This window comes from Hippopotamus amphibius, chromosome 14 (genome assembly GCF_030028045.1).
Source record: "Hippopotamus amphibius kiboko isolate mHipAmp2 chromosome 14, mHipAmp2.hap2, whole genome shotgun sequence".
NCBI lineage: Eukaryota > Metazoa > Chordata > Mammalia > Artiodactyla > Hippopotamidae > Hippopotamus > Hippopotamus amphibius.
The window spans coordinates 76,518,446-76,532,458 of NC_080199.1; the positions used below are offsets into that span (position 1 = coordinate 76,518,446).

Here is a 14,013-nt window from a genome sequence, read left to right on the forward strand (position 1 = left end):
TAAAGAGATCGGTACCTGGCGGTAGGTAGGCTCCTTTTTTGTGACGACAGGAGGAAATAAAAAGTGTGTGCACACTCGCATTTTGCCTGGGAGTGATGAGGGACAGGAAGGGTAGGGCAAAATGAAATCACCTTTTTTGGTGAGTAAAAGAGCTGTCAAAGTCTCCTGTCCCTCTGTTGCAGACAGCTTTACGGAGCAATCCATCGTTCATGGGATTTCTCCCTCGCATGAGCTGTGCAAGGTCCATATTAGTGCTAGTTGTGCTTGTGTGTTCATTAATTCCACAAAAACTTGTTGAGCTCCTTTGCTAGATCCAGAAACAAATCATAAGGCACAATCCCTGCCTTTGAGGAAGTCAAGGTCTGGCCTGGTGGGAAATCCCTCCATTGGGAATGCTAATTTAGAGGTAAGGTGTCAGGTGAGAGGGGGCCACAGAGGATGGCTGGACGGTCAGGGAAGGCTGCAGGGAGGAGGAGACGTCTGAGCAGGAGTTGGTGGAGGAAGGGCAGCGTTAGACAAGGTGGCCTGTGCACGGAGAGGTGTGGGCTGTGAAGGGCTCCATGTGCTCAGGGCATGCTGACTGGTCCAGCTTTTGGATCCTCACGTGAAAGGATGGAGTGACAGGAAAGAAGACCAGATAAGGGACCAGTTGGTGAAGGGTCAGATATATTCTGTTAAAGATTCTATTCTTGATCCCATAGGCCAGTGGGAACCAGAGAGAAGTTTTGAATTGAGAGATTGAATAGACAGGCAGTGGCCGACCATGTAGAAAACAGCTCCCACCACACTCTGCAGCAGCCAGCCCAGGAAGCCAGGCTGCTATCTACAAGCCAGACTTGTAGGAAGTCAGGTCACTATCTCTAGTAACAGTCCAGGAAGCCAAACAGTAACCTCTGTAACACTTGCCCCCAAACAACCAGGACTTGTTTCCTAACCGGCAGCTTCCCTAATTTTTGTCTCCGCTTCCAACTTAGGACCAACCGGAGAAAGCCAAATATGTACCCCTAACCAACCACACAGGAAACCCCACTCCTAGCGAGCCCACCTGCAGCTTCTCAGTGCCAACAGCCTTCAATCAGGGAGCACCTGAAGGCTTCCCTTTTTCTGCTGTGAAGCTTCCCCCTCCTCTGCCTGCCTTTCAGTCTCTGCCAAAATGCAGTGATGGCAGCTGACTCCCTGGCTGGAGCAAGCTCAGAATACGTGGCCTTTGCTCGTTTGCTTTCGGTTGGTCTTCACTTATCTCCACAGAATCTGGGGAAGACAACTCACGCAGACAGTGTCTGAAGGATAGACAGTTGGCTGCTGTAGTCACCTTCACTGTGGGCAGGACACCTCTGCTGAGCTAGTAACCTACTCTTGTTTATTTGTGTATTTCATTTTGGTTTTTTTTTCTGGCAGGTCCAGAGAAGGGCCAGGACCCAGGACTTGAGGATCAAGGGCAGGACCCAAGGATCCTCCTCTTGGAGAGATAAGGGATCTCAGTGATGGTGCTCCAGGTGGGGGCTAAGGACTGGGACATCCTGGCAGACCCTGGGCAAAGCTGTGGCTGGGGACCACAAGCTGTTCCCCGCTCTGCTCTAGTTTTCCTTTACTCATCCTAAGCCCGCAGCAAAGCCTGTGCTGCAAAATACCCTTGTATCAGCTGTGTGTTGTGGAGACGAGGGTGGTGCCTACCCCACTTGGGGAGTGGGGAGTGCTGCCCAGCATGGTGGAGAAGGCTCGACAGCCCCTCAGCACTTGGGCGCCCACCAAGCTCACAGGGCTTGGTAGCACTCAGGACGCTCAGCACTTAGGATTTGCTTATTCTCTTTCTTTAGTCATTTCAGTCATATAATCTTTTAAGCATCAGAAAAGCTCAGTGTTATTACTTCTACATAATCACTGATTTTTACTATTTCTAGTCATCACTTATTTGCATCAATTCACATATAGTAAAAATGTGAAAGTATCCTTTTTTTTTGTCCTTTAGAAAATATGTTATAATCTGAACAGCTTAATGAGTATGCCTGTGAATTTTTACTACACATCATGACATATTTCCGTAGTGAAATGTAAGCTGGATGCTTTTTAATGTATTTATTTCAAGATCTTAGGTCGTTTTGTGGGCAGCGTTCTAGAACCATGGTGGCTTGGGGGGCCACAGTGCTCAGGACCCATACTTTCATGTCCCCTGTCACCTGTGGCCAGGGGCACTGTCCAGCCATGTGGTTGGCGTTGGGAGCCATCATGGAAAAGAAGGAAAGGCTGGCAGAGTCCAGACTGTGTGCTGGTGAGTCGCACGGGGCTGCTCAGTAAGAGGCTCCTGGAAGAGGCCTGAGAAGCTGTGCTTCCACCTCAGGCGGGAAGCTCCACTGAAGCTGTCCTGCTCATCACTGTGACAGAGTCTAAGTCAGCGGCTCACATGTCAGAGGTGCTCAGGGAATATGTGTGCATTGAATGAGAACTTACAGGTATCCTTGTGAGCTGCTCTGGTTTCTCCCTCTGCAGTCCTTCCTTAGGAAATAGGGTAATTAAACAGAGCAGAGGACGTTACCTAATGCATAGTATAAGTATATATAAAATGTCATATCTATCATATAAGGTAAGATGATATGGCAGTTATATGTTTTGTAAATTTTTCCCTGTATTCTTAAGCTTCTTACATCCTGTAAAAATTTCAGATTCACGCATACTTAATTAAAAATGAAAATTCGTTTACTTGCACTCCTAACTTTGCCCAAAATGTAAATTAAAATTATTTTGCTGAATACAAGCTAACTTAGAGAAACACAGTGGAATATAGATAAACACAGTGAAAAAACAAAAAATTTTGTTTTTTCAGCATTGCCTTGAAGTGTACTTTCATATTATACAGTTTTTTAAACTCTTATTTGGGAGAATGAACTGGTCAGCGTACTCGTGCATCCTGTGGGGCTCTTACTGTATCATGTCCCGTGAATAGTTTTCACATTTAAAGACACGTTTGAGTAATCTCAGCAAGTCTTAACAGTCTTTCTGCTCATGTGAAATGAGTGTTCTGATTTTTAAGGATCTCAGGTGCTGAGAATTGAGTTAGTCATGGATCAGACTCTTTATTAATGACACAACATCATTGGTCCATAAAGGCTTTACTTAAATTCTCTCATTTTCCCTTAGTCATTTTTCTTCATCTCCTGCCTGCAGTTCCATGTGCCTCATTCCCTAGTGTATTTAAGACTTGTCCTCCTAGCCGTCTTCTATGTTTTGAATATATTTCCTTGAAAAAATATAATATTTATTTTGTGTGTTTTAAAATTTTTATATAAATGATATTGTGGTATAAATCTCATTCTGCTTCCAACTTTCATAAAATATTGGTTTTTTTCAAGACCTATTCGTGTTGCTTTGAATAACGTGCTTCTGACTGGTACCTGGGACTCTTGATTCTATTGCATTCACGTGCCACAGCTCATGTCCTTCTCTCGTCCTGGATACTTGGGTTGTTCCCAGCTGCTCCCCCTTCTACAAGACCGTACATGTCTTCTTGTGAGCCTGCCCTGTGGTTTCTTTGGTAAATATGTCCTAGAGTAGAATGGCTGGGACTTGGGGTATATGCGTTCTTAGTTTCAGTGAGTAATACTGGCTTGCTCTCAGGAATTGCGGTACCTCTGCGGTACCTCTGTAGTTTCTAATATGGTCAATGTTTATAGATAGAAGCCACTTAAACAAAAGCTTCTTGGGTTCTTTGAGTGTGAAGGGTTCCCGAGATCCTACAGTTTGAGAATCAATGACTTACACTACACCAGTATTGGCAAACATCATCAATTATCAAATTTACTTTCAATTCATGTTTAGTGAGCTATTGTCTTATCCTGATGTGTTCACTCCTTAGTAAGGTACATCATGTACCTTTCCCCCCGCAACTTAGGAGAAAGATGAGTCGGCTTCTAAGTGTAGAAGGTCTCTTTTCTCCTCCTAGGTGGGTGGAAAGGATGGGAGCGCTTTAGGGGGGCAAGGAAAACACAGTCTGTGAGTGTGTAAGGTTGGGAAGCTTGGCAGCCCTGGCTCACAAGTGCGGAGGGGAGGGGAGGTACTGAGCCCCAACTGTCAGGACTCTCAGAGGCCAGTGGGAAGGTTCCGTCTCATTCCATGCCAAGGCCAGGGCCCGCAGTCTGGGATTAGAGCTGCTTGTGCTGAGCGATGACATTCAGGATCTTACCCCAAAGATCAGTTTTCTGGTCATAGGTGTTGCCCCAGCCTGAGACTGCTGAGTAATGCTGAAGCTTGCTGTCCCTTTAAGCCCGGCAGCTGCCCTACAACAGCTACAGCACCTGGAGTGTTCAGGCAGTTTGCCACTGCTCCTCTTTCACCCCAGGTTCTTGCCTTCCAGATATCGCCAGGCAGCTGTTGAGAGGATGAAATCGGGGTCCTGTATCCTGAACAGTCAGAGAAATAATAAATCGAGGTGATAGATCCAAATGTAATTTACTTATTGCTTAAAAATATTCTAGTACTTTGGCCTGTCACTGTTAGGTGGCTGCCAGTGCTATGTGATGTGTGGCAGTGTGTGTACAAAATTCAGCAGACGCTCTTATTTTCACCATATGGAATAAACAAACTTTATCATTTTGTCACATTAGCTTCCAGGATTTTCTCTTTACATTTTTAAGAAAAAATCATTAGGATAAAGCAAAGCAAAAGTCACCTTTAACCATTACCTCTAGGCGCATTCCTTCTGGTCCCCTCCCCCACTTTCCAGCCGAGGCAGTTACTATTACGAGTGTTATGTATGATTTTAGTCCTTTTTTAATGTCTGAAACTACATTCATAACTATAGATCCATAAGCAAGATTTAATATTGTAGTTAGGTTTTTTTTTTAAGTTTACATAAATGATTTAATAGAGTACATGTATCATTTTCACATCACTCAGGTTTTTGAGATTATCTGTATCTATCATCTATTTATTGATAGTCACTCTTTAATGTCTACAATATTTCACCATGTGATTAAGATAGGTTTTGTTTAACTGTTTATTGATAAGCATTTGGGTTTTTCTGTTTTTTCACTGTTAGAAACAGTGTGGAAATACACAACTTTCTTCAGTACAGCTCCTTGTGTACACACGTGTTTTTTAAGCCACAGTTAAAAGTGGAAGTACTGAATTGTAGGGCACGTGCTACCTAAACTTGCTCAGAAGTGCTTGTATCTATTTATACTCCTGCCTGTACTATGTTGGTTTCTCATTCCCTGTATACTGGCCAGTGCTTGGCATTGTCATGCCTTTTGTTTATTTATTTATTTTTAAAGATTTTTTTTTGATGTGGACCATTTTTAAAGTCGTCATTGAATTTTTCATAATATTGCTTCGTTTTATGTTTTGTTTTTTTGGCCGTGAGGCCTATGGGATCTTAGCTTCCCAACCAGGGATTGAATCCACACCCCCTGCCTTGGAAGGCAAAGTCCTGACCACTGGACCACCAGGCAAGTCCCTGTCGTGCCTGTTAGTTTTTAGCTTGAGCCTGATTGAATTTGAGCGTATTTTCATACAGTTGTGGACCATTGGCTTTTTTGTCCTTCTCTAAATTAATGACCTATTCATATCTTTTGCTCATGTTTCTATTTTTTTTAATTCATTTCTAGGAATTCTTTAAATCATCTAGGTAGAAACCTTTGTTGGTTATATACATTTAAAAATATTCTATGGTTTTTAATTTTATTTTACTATCTCAATAAACAAATGTATCTTTGTTTTAATTGTCAGATTAATTAATATTTTCCTTTATGGTTCGTGTTTTTGGAAACCTTTTGAAGAAGTCTTTTCCATACCCTGATAACATTAAGATTTCACTAGCACTCTATTTTAAATTAAATTTTGCTTTTCATGTTTAGACTTTTAGCCAGTCTGGAATATATTTTTGTGAGTAGTGTAAGATAGATACAATATTTTTTCCATATCGCTAGCCAATTATTCCAGAATAGTGTACAGAATGGCTCATTTTTTTTTCCTAAAGGCTTGTAATGCCACACACCAGGCCTATATATGTACGTAAGCTCACTTTTCCTTGGTTTATTTTGTCCCTAGTCATTGTTATACGTTGTAATATTTTTATAATATCTATTGTATACATTTTTTATTGTGGCAAAAGATACCTAACATAAAATCTACCATTTTAGCCATTTTAAAGTATACAATTCAGTGGCATTAAGTGTGTTCACAGAGTTGCACAACTACCACCATTATCTATTTTAAGAATTTTTTTTGTCATCACAAACAGAAACTTTATACCCATTAAATAACTCTCTTTTTCCACCTCCCCCTATTCCCTGGTTACTTCTGTTTTTTCTGTCTCAGTGAGTTTGAGGTATCTCATATAAGTGGAATCATACAATATTTGTCCTTTCGTGTCTGGCTTATTTCATGTAGCATAAATGTTTTTAAGTTTCATCCATGTAGCATGTATCAGAATTTCATTTCCTTTTTTTTTTTTGGCCGCATTGGGTCTTAGTTGTGGTATGCGGGCTTCTCTCTAGTTGCAGCACATGGGCTCTCTAGTTGTGGTGTGTGGGCTCTCTAGTTGGAGCGTGTGGGCTCTCTAGTTGTGGCAAGCAGGCTTGGTTGCCTGTGGCATGTGGGATCTTAGTTCCCTGATCAGGGAATATTGTGAATGACATTATTTTCTTAATTTTTTTTCAGATTGTTCATTGTAAGTGTATAGAAACACAAACAATGTGTGTTGATTTTATATCTTGCCACTTTGATGAATTAGTTTATTAGTTCTAACAGTTTTGTTTTTTTCAGTGTGTCTGCGTGGAATGTTTAGGATTTTCTACATATAAGTCCATGCCTCTGTGAACAGAGATACTTTTATTTCTTCCTTTCTGATTTGAATGCCTTTTATTTATTTTTCTTGCCTAATTTCTCTGGCTAGGACTTCCACTACTATATAAAATAGAAGTGGTAAAAGACAAGACATCCTTGTCTTGATTTTAGAGGAAAACTTTTAGTCATTCACCATTGAGTATGGTATTAGCTATGGGCTTTTCATATATGGCTTTTATTATGTTGAGGTAGCTTCTTCTATTCCCAGTTTGTCGAGCATTTTTATGATGAAAGAGTGTAGAATTTTGTCATTTTCTATCCATCAACTGAAGTGATTGTGTGATTTTTGTCCTTCATTCTGTTAATGTGGTTGTGTTTATTGATTTTTGTATGTTGAACCATCCCTTTATCCAGGAATAAATTCCACTTGGTCATGGGATAGAATCTTTTTATTGTGCTATTGAATTTTGTTTGCTCATATTTTGTTGAGGATTCTTGCAACAATGTTCATAAGGGATATTGGTCTTTAATTTTGTTTCTTGTAGTGTCTTTGTCTGGCTTTGGTATCAGGGTAATGCTGGCCTCACACAATGAGTTTGGAAGTGTTCCATCCTCTTTTGGAAGAGTTTGAGAGAATTGTTCTAATTCTTCCTTTTATGTTTTTAAAGGTGTATTTTATGGCCCAGAATGTTTTCTATCTTGGTGAGTGTTCCATGGGGCGTTGAGATGATGTGTATTCTGTTGTTGTTGGATGTAGTATTCTGTAAGTGCCAATTAGATTCAGTTGATTGATGGTGCTGTTCAGTTCTACTCTATCCTTACTGATTTTCTGCCTGTTGGAACTTGCAATTACTAGTAGAAGTGCTGAAGTTTCCAACTATAGTGGTAGATTTGTCTATTTCTCCTTGCAGTTCTATCAGTTTTTGTCTTGTGTATTTTGATGTTCTGTTGTCAGGTGCATACACATTAAAGGTTATGTCGTGTTAGAGGTTGACATTTTTATCATTATATAATGCCCCTCTTTATCTCTAAAAATTTTTCATGTTCTGAAGCCTGCTTGGTCTGAAATTATTATAGCTGTTCAAGTTTTCTTTTGATCAGTATTAGCATGGAATGTCTTTCTCTATCCTATTAATCTGTATCTTTATGGTTAAAGTGTGTTTATTATGGACATGTAGTGTGATATTGTTTTTATTTTAATAACTCTGATGGCCTTTGGCTTTTAATGGGTCTCATTTATATTTAAAGTGTTATTAATAGTTGGATTAATATCTACCATATTTGTTGAAAGTCAGGTATGATGTGTCTGATAAAATGAAATAGTCCTTTAGTGTGAGGTTTTGTGTTTATCTTTCCAGAAGTTATGCTGTGCTTATTGTTTGCTGTAACTGTAGGTGTCAGAGGCTAAAATTTCCCCTGGTGTCCTTATTTTTATCTCCTCTGTTGTCTTTGGTTTCTGTAGAGGCTTCTTCTTAAATTAGGGCCTTAGCCTTGTGGTTCTTTCAGCTGTAATTCCCTGTGATTATTCAGGAACCCTGTTGATATAGCGGTAAGGTGCGGGGAAGGGGAGTGATCTATAATCCTGTGATTAGGTTTTAGTCTGTTATGCGCCTGTGCCCCTGGTCTTGGCTTTACTAGTGCTCTTCTGTCTTTTTCCTCCTCCTTAAGTAAGGCAAGAAGGCTAGAATGGGCTGGAGTTAGGTATTTTCCTTCTTCCAGGTTGGTTTGGCTTTGATAAAGTACTCTTCCTTGACTGCAGGCCTTGTTAAGGAGAACAGAATGCAGCTGGGCATGTTTCATAATAATCCCTTTCTCCTTCCCTTGCTGAAAGCAGGAGGGGCCTTTTCTCTGATCTTCACCCTGAGAACCTGCTGGTGCTATTTAAAGTAAAACTCATAGACGTGTGAGTCTCCCTCTAAGACTGTGTCCCCAGGAGATTTTATCTCCCGAGGTAGTCCATGGCTCAGTCTCTGGCAATTTGAATTATTCAGTTAGCACTTCAGTGCTTCTACCAGTTGCTGGCTCCAGAGATAAATTGTGATTCTTTGAGTTTGTAATAGGGAAGAACCTTCTGTATTCTATTACAGGCTAATCACTAAAGGGATGTTGCCTATAAGCTTAAATTATACATAATGGTCCATCTCTGGGACCTCTGCCTCCCAGGTAATGAGCATTAGGCTAAAATACCTTTGTTTAGCTCATGGGAAGCATCCTGACTAGGCCCACCTGTGAACAGCTGCAGGGAGGAAGAAATTAGCACATCCCCTCCGGAGGCTGATGGGAACCAGGAAGTGTTTGACTTTACTCCCGCCCCTTTCAGTATAAAAGGAGCCTGAATTCTCACTCAGGTAAGATGGTTGTCTGCTGGCTTTCCGAGTAACGCCGTTATTCCTCGCCCCAAAAACTCGTCTCTCGATTATTGGCTTGTCTTGTGGCAAGCAGTACGAGCTTAGATTTTGTAACAGATTTTGGCTAGCCTTTGCCCCTGGTCTGTGCCCCTTGCAGCTCATGGCCAGTTGGTCCCAGTTGGGGAATTTTCAGGTAAGGCCCTTGCAGCTACTGGGACCACTTTTCCTGAGAATCTGCCCTCCAAAGTTCCCAAAGTGGCACCGGCTGCCCCAGTGCTTGGCAGTTGGAGCAAGGAAGCAACATTTGGGAGCCGACAGGCTGCATATAGTAGGGTAAGTCACTCCGGTGTGTATAGCCAGGAACTTTATATCCTGTTTGGGGCTTTTTCTCCGGAATAAGCCAATATGTTTTGTATTTGAGTGGGGTACCCTGTTGGAGAGAGGAAAGAGTTGTTGGACATCTACTGGGTTTGTGAACTGGTGCGTTGGTTTCTTTGGATGCTAGCATTAATTTGTGTTTTGTTTGTCTTGAAAAAGGGGGAATGTTTCAACTAAAGAAAGTCCTCTGTGGCGCATTTTGGATAGGAGGTCTGATGACAGCTCTGAACCTGTGGGTGAGAGGAAGACAATATCTTACTGTAACAATGTGTGGCCACAGTACCTGTTAGGATCTCCACAGGGGGTATAGAAAGGGTTATCTGGGGACCCTGTGCGCTGGACCACTAGAGAGCTCCCTGCTACACCTTTTGAAATTGTCTGACAATTGTTGAATACTCTGTTCCATTAAAAAATATTTGTTCCATTTTTTTTCTTTTTAGTTTGTGAAGTCTCTTATGACGTATCTTCAAGCTCACTGATTCTTCCTTGGCTATGTCCAGTCTACTGCTGGGCTAATGAGAAGCATTATGCATTTTTATTAATGTGGTTTTTTTTTTTTTTTTTTTTTTTTTTTTGGCACACGGGCTTAGTTGCTCCGCGGCATGTGGGATCTTCCCAGAGCTGGGATCGAACCCGTGACCTCTGCATTGGCAGGCGGATTCTTAACCACTGCGCCACCTAGGAAGCCCTATTAATGTGTTTTTTATACCATTTCCTTTGGGTTCTTTCTCGGAGCTGACACCTCTCTGCCTACATTACCCATCTGTTCCTGTATACTGTCCACTTTTCCCATTAGAGCCCTTAGCATATGATCATTTAAAATTCCTAGGCTAATAACTGTGAAAATCTCTGCCATACTGAGTCTGGATCTGTTGCTTGCTTTGTCTCTGCATCTCAGAGGGAGGAGTATTAAATTATTTGGTTGTTGAATTGCATGGGAGGAATTGTCAAATGAGTGATGATAAAACTTCTTAGATTGCATCACATGGGAAAACATTATTAATATACACATTCTAGAAATTATATGGAACTCCTAAAATTCTGGCAAATGATATGTCATAATTTTAGTAATTACCTTACATTGTCACAGCAGTAATCAAATTTTTGTTCAATTGCATTGTAATCCCAATTGGTTGATGCCAAAGCAGAAAGTGTCCTTTTAATGGTTAGATGATCAACTGCTATCTATGGTTTTATAGTGGCTTTTGAATGACCCTATAGCTATTTTGTGAAAAAGCAGGGAAGAATGATGAAATCCTTTATGTGCAAGCATTTGTACTACAGTAAGTCCCCTACATACAAATGAGTGCCGTTCCGAGAGCATGTTCGTAAGTCCAATTTGTTCCTAAGTCCAACAGAGTTAGCCTAGGTACCCAAATAACACAATCGGCTATATAGTACTGTAATAGGTTTATGATACTTGTCACACAAATAATACATAAACACACACAAAAAAGAAAACACTTTTCATCTTACAGTATAGTACCCTGAAAAGCACAGTCGTACAGAACAACAGCTGGCTTAGAAGGGCTGGCATCACGTGAACAGGCAAGAAGAGTTACTGACTGGAGGAGGGGGAGGAGGTGGGGGATGGTAGAGCTGGGGGATGGTAGAGCTGAAGGATCGTCAGCAATAGGAGACGGAGGGTGAGCTGCAATGTCATTCGCTCACATCCTGGGCTTGAAATAAAGACACTACTAGTGTGCTCTATACAGTACTGTACAGTAAAGTACATGAAATCACAGCTACTTGTAGAGGATGCACACACGTGACAATGTACACCAGGCACGTGAACTAACTTATGTGACTGGACATGCTAATGCACCTTTGCAACTGGAAAGTTCGTATGTAGGGGACTTACTGTGTTATCAGGGAAAAGTAGAAAAGGGAGTGAAAGTGAGGATGTGTTGCTTCACACCTGAGCTCCCCTGGCTGAGCTGGTGGTCCCAGCTGCTCTGGCCGTTGTGCCCATATATCCACCCCTTCCTTCGCCTTCCGATCCTGTCCAGCCCCCGTTCCTGACACCGGGGCTCAGGACTTCTGCTCCTTACAGGGAGCAATTAGAAAATCCTGTGTTAGTTTCAGGGGCACAGGGACTTGGTCTGCTGTCACCGTCTAAGACCCGACAGTTTGGGCACCCAGTTTGGGCCAGGAGCCCCTTCTAGGATAGGGCAATTTCCCTTATGCCGTTATCTTACAGGGGGCCTAAATGCAAACAACCAGTCAGCTGGGTTTCTCAGACTTCTTTCATTGGAAAGACCACAACCCTCCTAGGACTGCAACCCTCCTTACAGGGAGGATCCCCTGCACCTGAGGCCCACTTGGCAGCACCCACAGCTGAACCACATTGGGAGCCCAGTGAGGGAAGAAGGCCCAATTAGAACACTGCTTACCAGTGCATCTTGGCAGGGTATTGAAAAGGGAAACCAAAGGAAAATAATTTGAACATTATTCAAGAAATTCAGCAAAACAAATGAAGACCTCCCTGACTTGTTGGAAAGGATTTATTAGACCTACAGACATCATACTAGTGGCAGATCCTGAGGGCCCTGAAAATATTAGAATGGTAAATGTGACCTTTTGGGTCAAAGTGCCTCAGATATCAGGAGAAAGTTGCAAAAATGAGATGGTACATTTGGAATGAATCCTTCCGAATTGGTACATGTGGTTTTTAAAGTATCCAGCAGGGAACAACAGCATAAGATAGAAGGTGCGAAACGAAACACCACTTTGGCTGTGCCATTGGGTTCCCAGAAGGCGAGTCACTTGAAGACAGGGGAGCCCCGCTGGGGAAGCAACAACTTGCTTACTGTAAGGGGGAGGAACACTGGAAAACAGATTGCCCTCAGCTAAAACAGAAGAATTATAAAAGACCAGAGCCCCTCATATGGTAGAAAAAGGAACACTGACGAGGCTCAGGGGCTCCGTGGTATTAAGGCACCTAATTCCCCACAGGAGCCCTGGGAACACCTGACCGCGGGGCATGAGCTGATTTCCTTTCTGATAGACCTCACCCTGAAGTTTTGCACTAAAATAGATTGACGTCAGAGTCCCACCAGAACACTTTAAGCCTATAGGTGGTGCTCATGAAAATTCAAGAAAAGGAGACAGAGCTCGTTTCCCCAAGTTCTTAAAAATAATCCAAACACTTCTGTCAGACCTCTCCAGACAGGGACTCAACACAGAGGAACCTGTCCCACTGAGGACTGGCAAGTAAACTTTATTCAGATGCCTCAAACTGCAAGAAACTTCAGACAACTTGTTAGTGTTTGTGTGGACACTTTTTTATAGCATATTGTATTTGATATTATGTGATATTTATTGGCTGTGTTAAGTCTTCATTGCTGCACGCAGGGTCTTCATTGCTGCACGCAGTCTCTCTAGTTGAAGCGAGTGGGGCTACCCTTTGTGGTGTGTGGGCTCCTCATTTCGGTGGCTTCTCTTGCGGAGCATGGGCTTCAGTAGTTGTGGCACATGGGTTCAATAGCTGTGGCTCATGGGCTCCAGAGTGCAGTCTCAGTAGTTGTGGTGCACTGGCTTAGTTGCTCCGCAGCATGTGGGATCTTCCTGGACCAGGGATTGAACCTATGTCCCCTGCATTGGCAGGCGGATTCTCAACCATTGCGTATGTGGACACTTTTTTTCAGGATGGCTGTGGAAGCATATCCCACCTGGACAGAAAATCTTTGAAGTGGTAAAAGCACTCCTTAGAAAATAATCCCTTGATTTGGATTAAGGCATTAAAACAGCGTTCATCCTGGAGACCGCAATCAACAGGAAAAGCAAAGAAAATGAATCACACGTTAAAAAGGAATTTCTTAAAATATGTCAAGAGACATTTAACTTGAGATAAGGCCTTGCCAGTTGCCCTGTTATGGATCAGTGATTCCCAGAATCAGGCTTAAGTTAAGCCCCTTTAAAATATTACATTGTAGGCCATTCCAGGTGTCTGCCCAGGTAGAAGAATCTATAAATGCTAATGACCTCGCAGTTGCCAATTATATTAAAACTTTGGGCACTTATGCTATTCATGAGTTTGCCTCCAACAGGTCTGCCTATCCAGCTGAAGTATTAGATGGATTAGAAATTCCACTGTAGCTGGAGAAAGGATGACCAATTTGTTTAATTGTGTTCAAATAGCCCAGGAATTTAGTATGTATACTGGGACTCAAGACCCCAAATTCAGTTATGAATTAGACAACGAAGTGCTAAGAGGTTTCATTGGGTTCAAATAGTTGTGGATAAAAAGTACTGCCTAAAGATTCTAAGGAATATTCGTCACCTCTGTTCAGCAGAATGGTCTTCCTTCCTTTTTCAACAAGATTGTGGAATGGACGTTGACAGTGAGGAATTGTAAGGAAGAACATTTTGTATTCTATTACACGTTACTAAAGGAATGTTGCCTGTAAGCTTAAATTACACATAATTTGGTCCATCTCTGGGAACCCTGCTTCCCAGGTAGTGAGCATTAAGCTAAAATGCCTTTGTTTAGCTCACAGGGAACATC

General features: G+C 42.0%; 1 protein-coding gene across 1 annotated transcript in view; it reads left to right on the forward strand.

Annotated features, from left to right (window-relative positions):
* The first annotated feature begins 1,431 nt into the window (after positions 1-1,431).
* Positions 1,432-14,013, forward strand: part of LOC130835729 (phospholipid-transporting ATPase IB-like) — a 160,875-nt gene continuing 148,293 nt past the window's right edge. The window contains exon 1 of the mRNA XM_057707520.1: positions 1,432-1,496. The gene's annotated coding sequence lies outside the window, so the exon portion shown is untranslated. The remainder of the gene's footprint in view (positions 1,497-14,013) is intronic.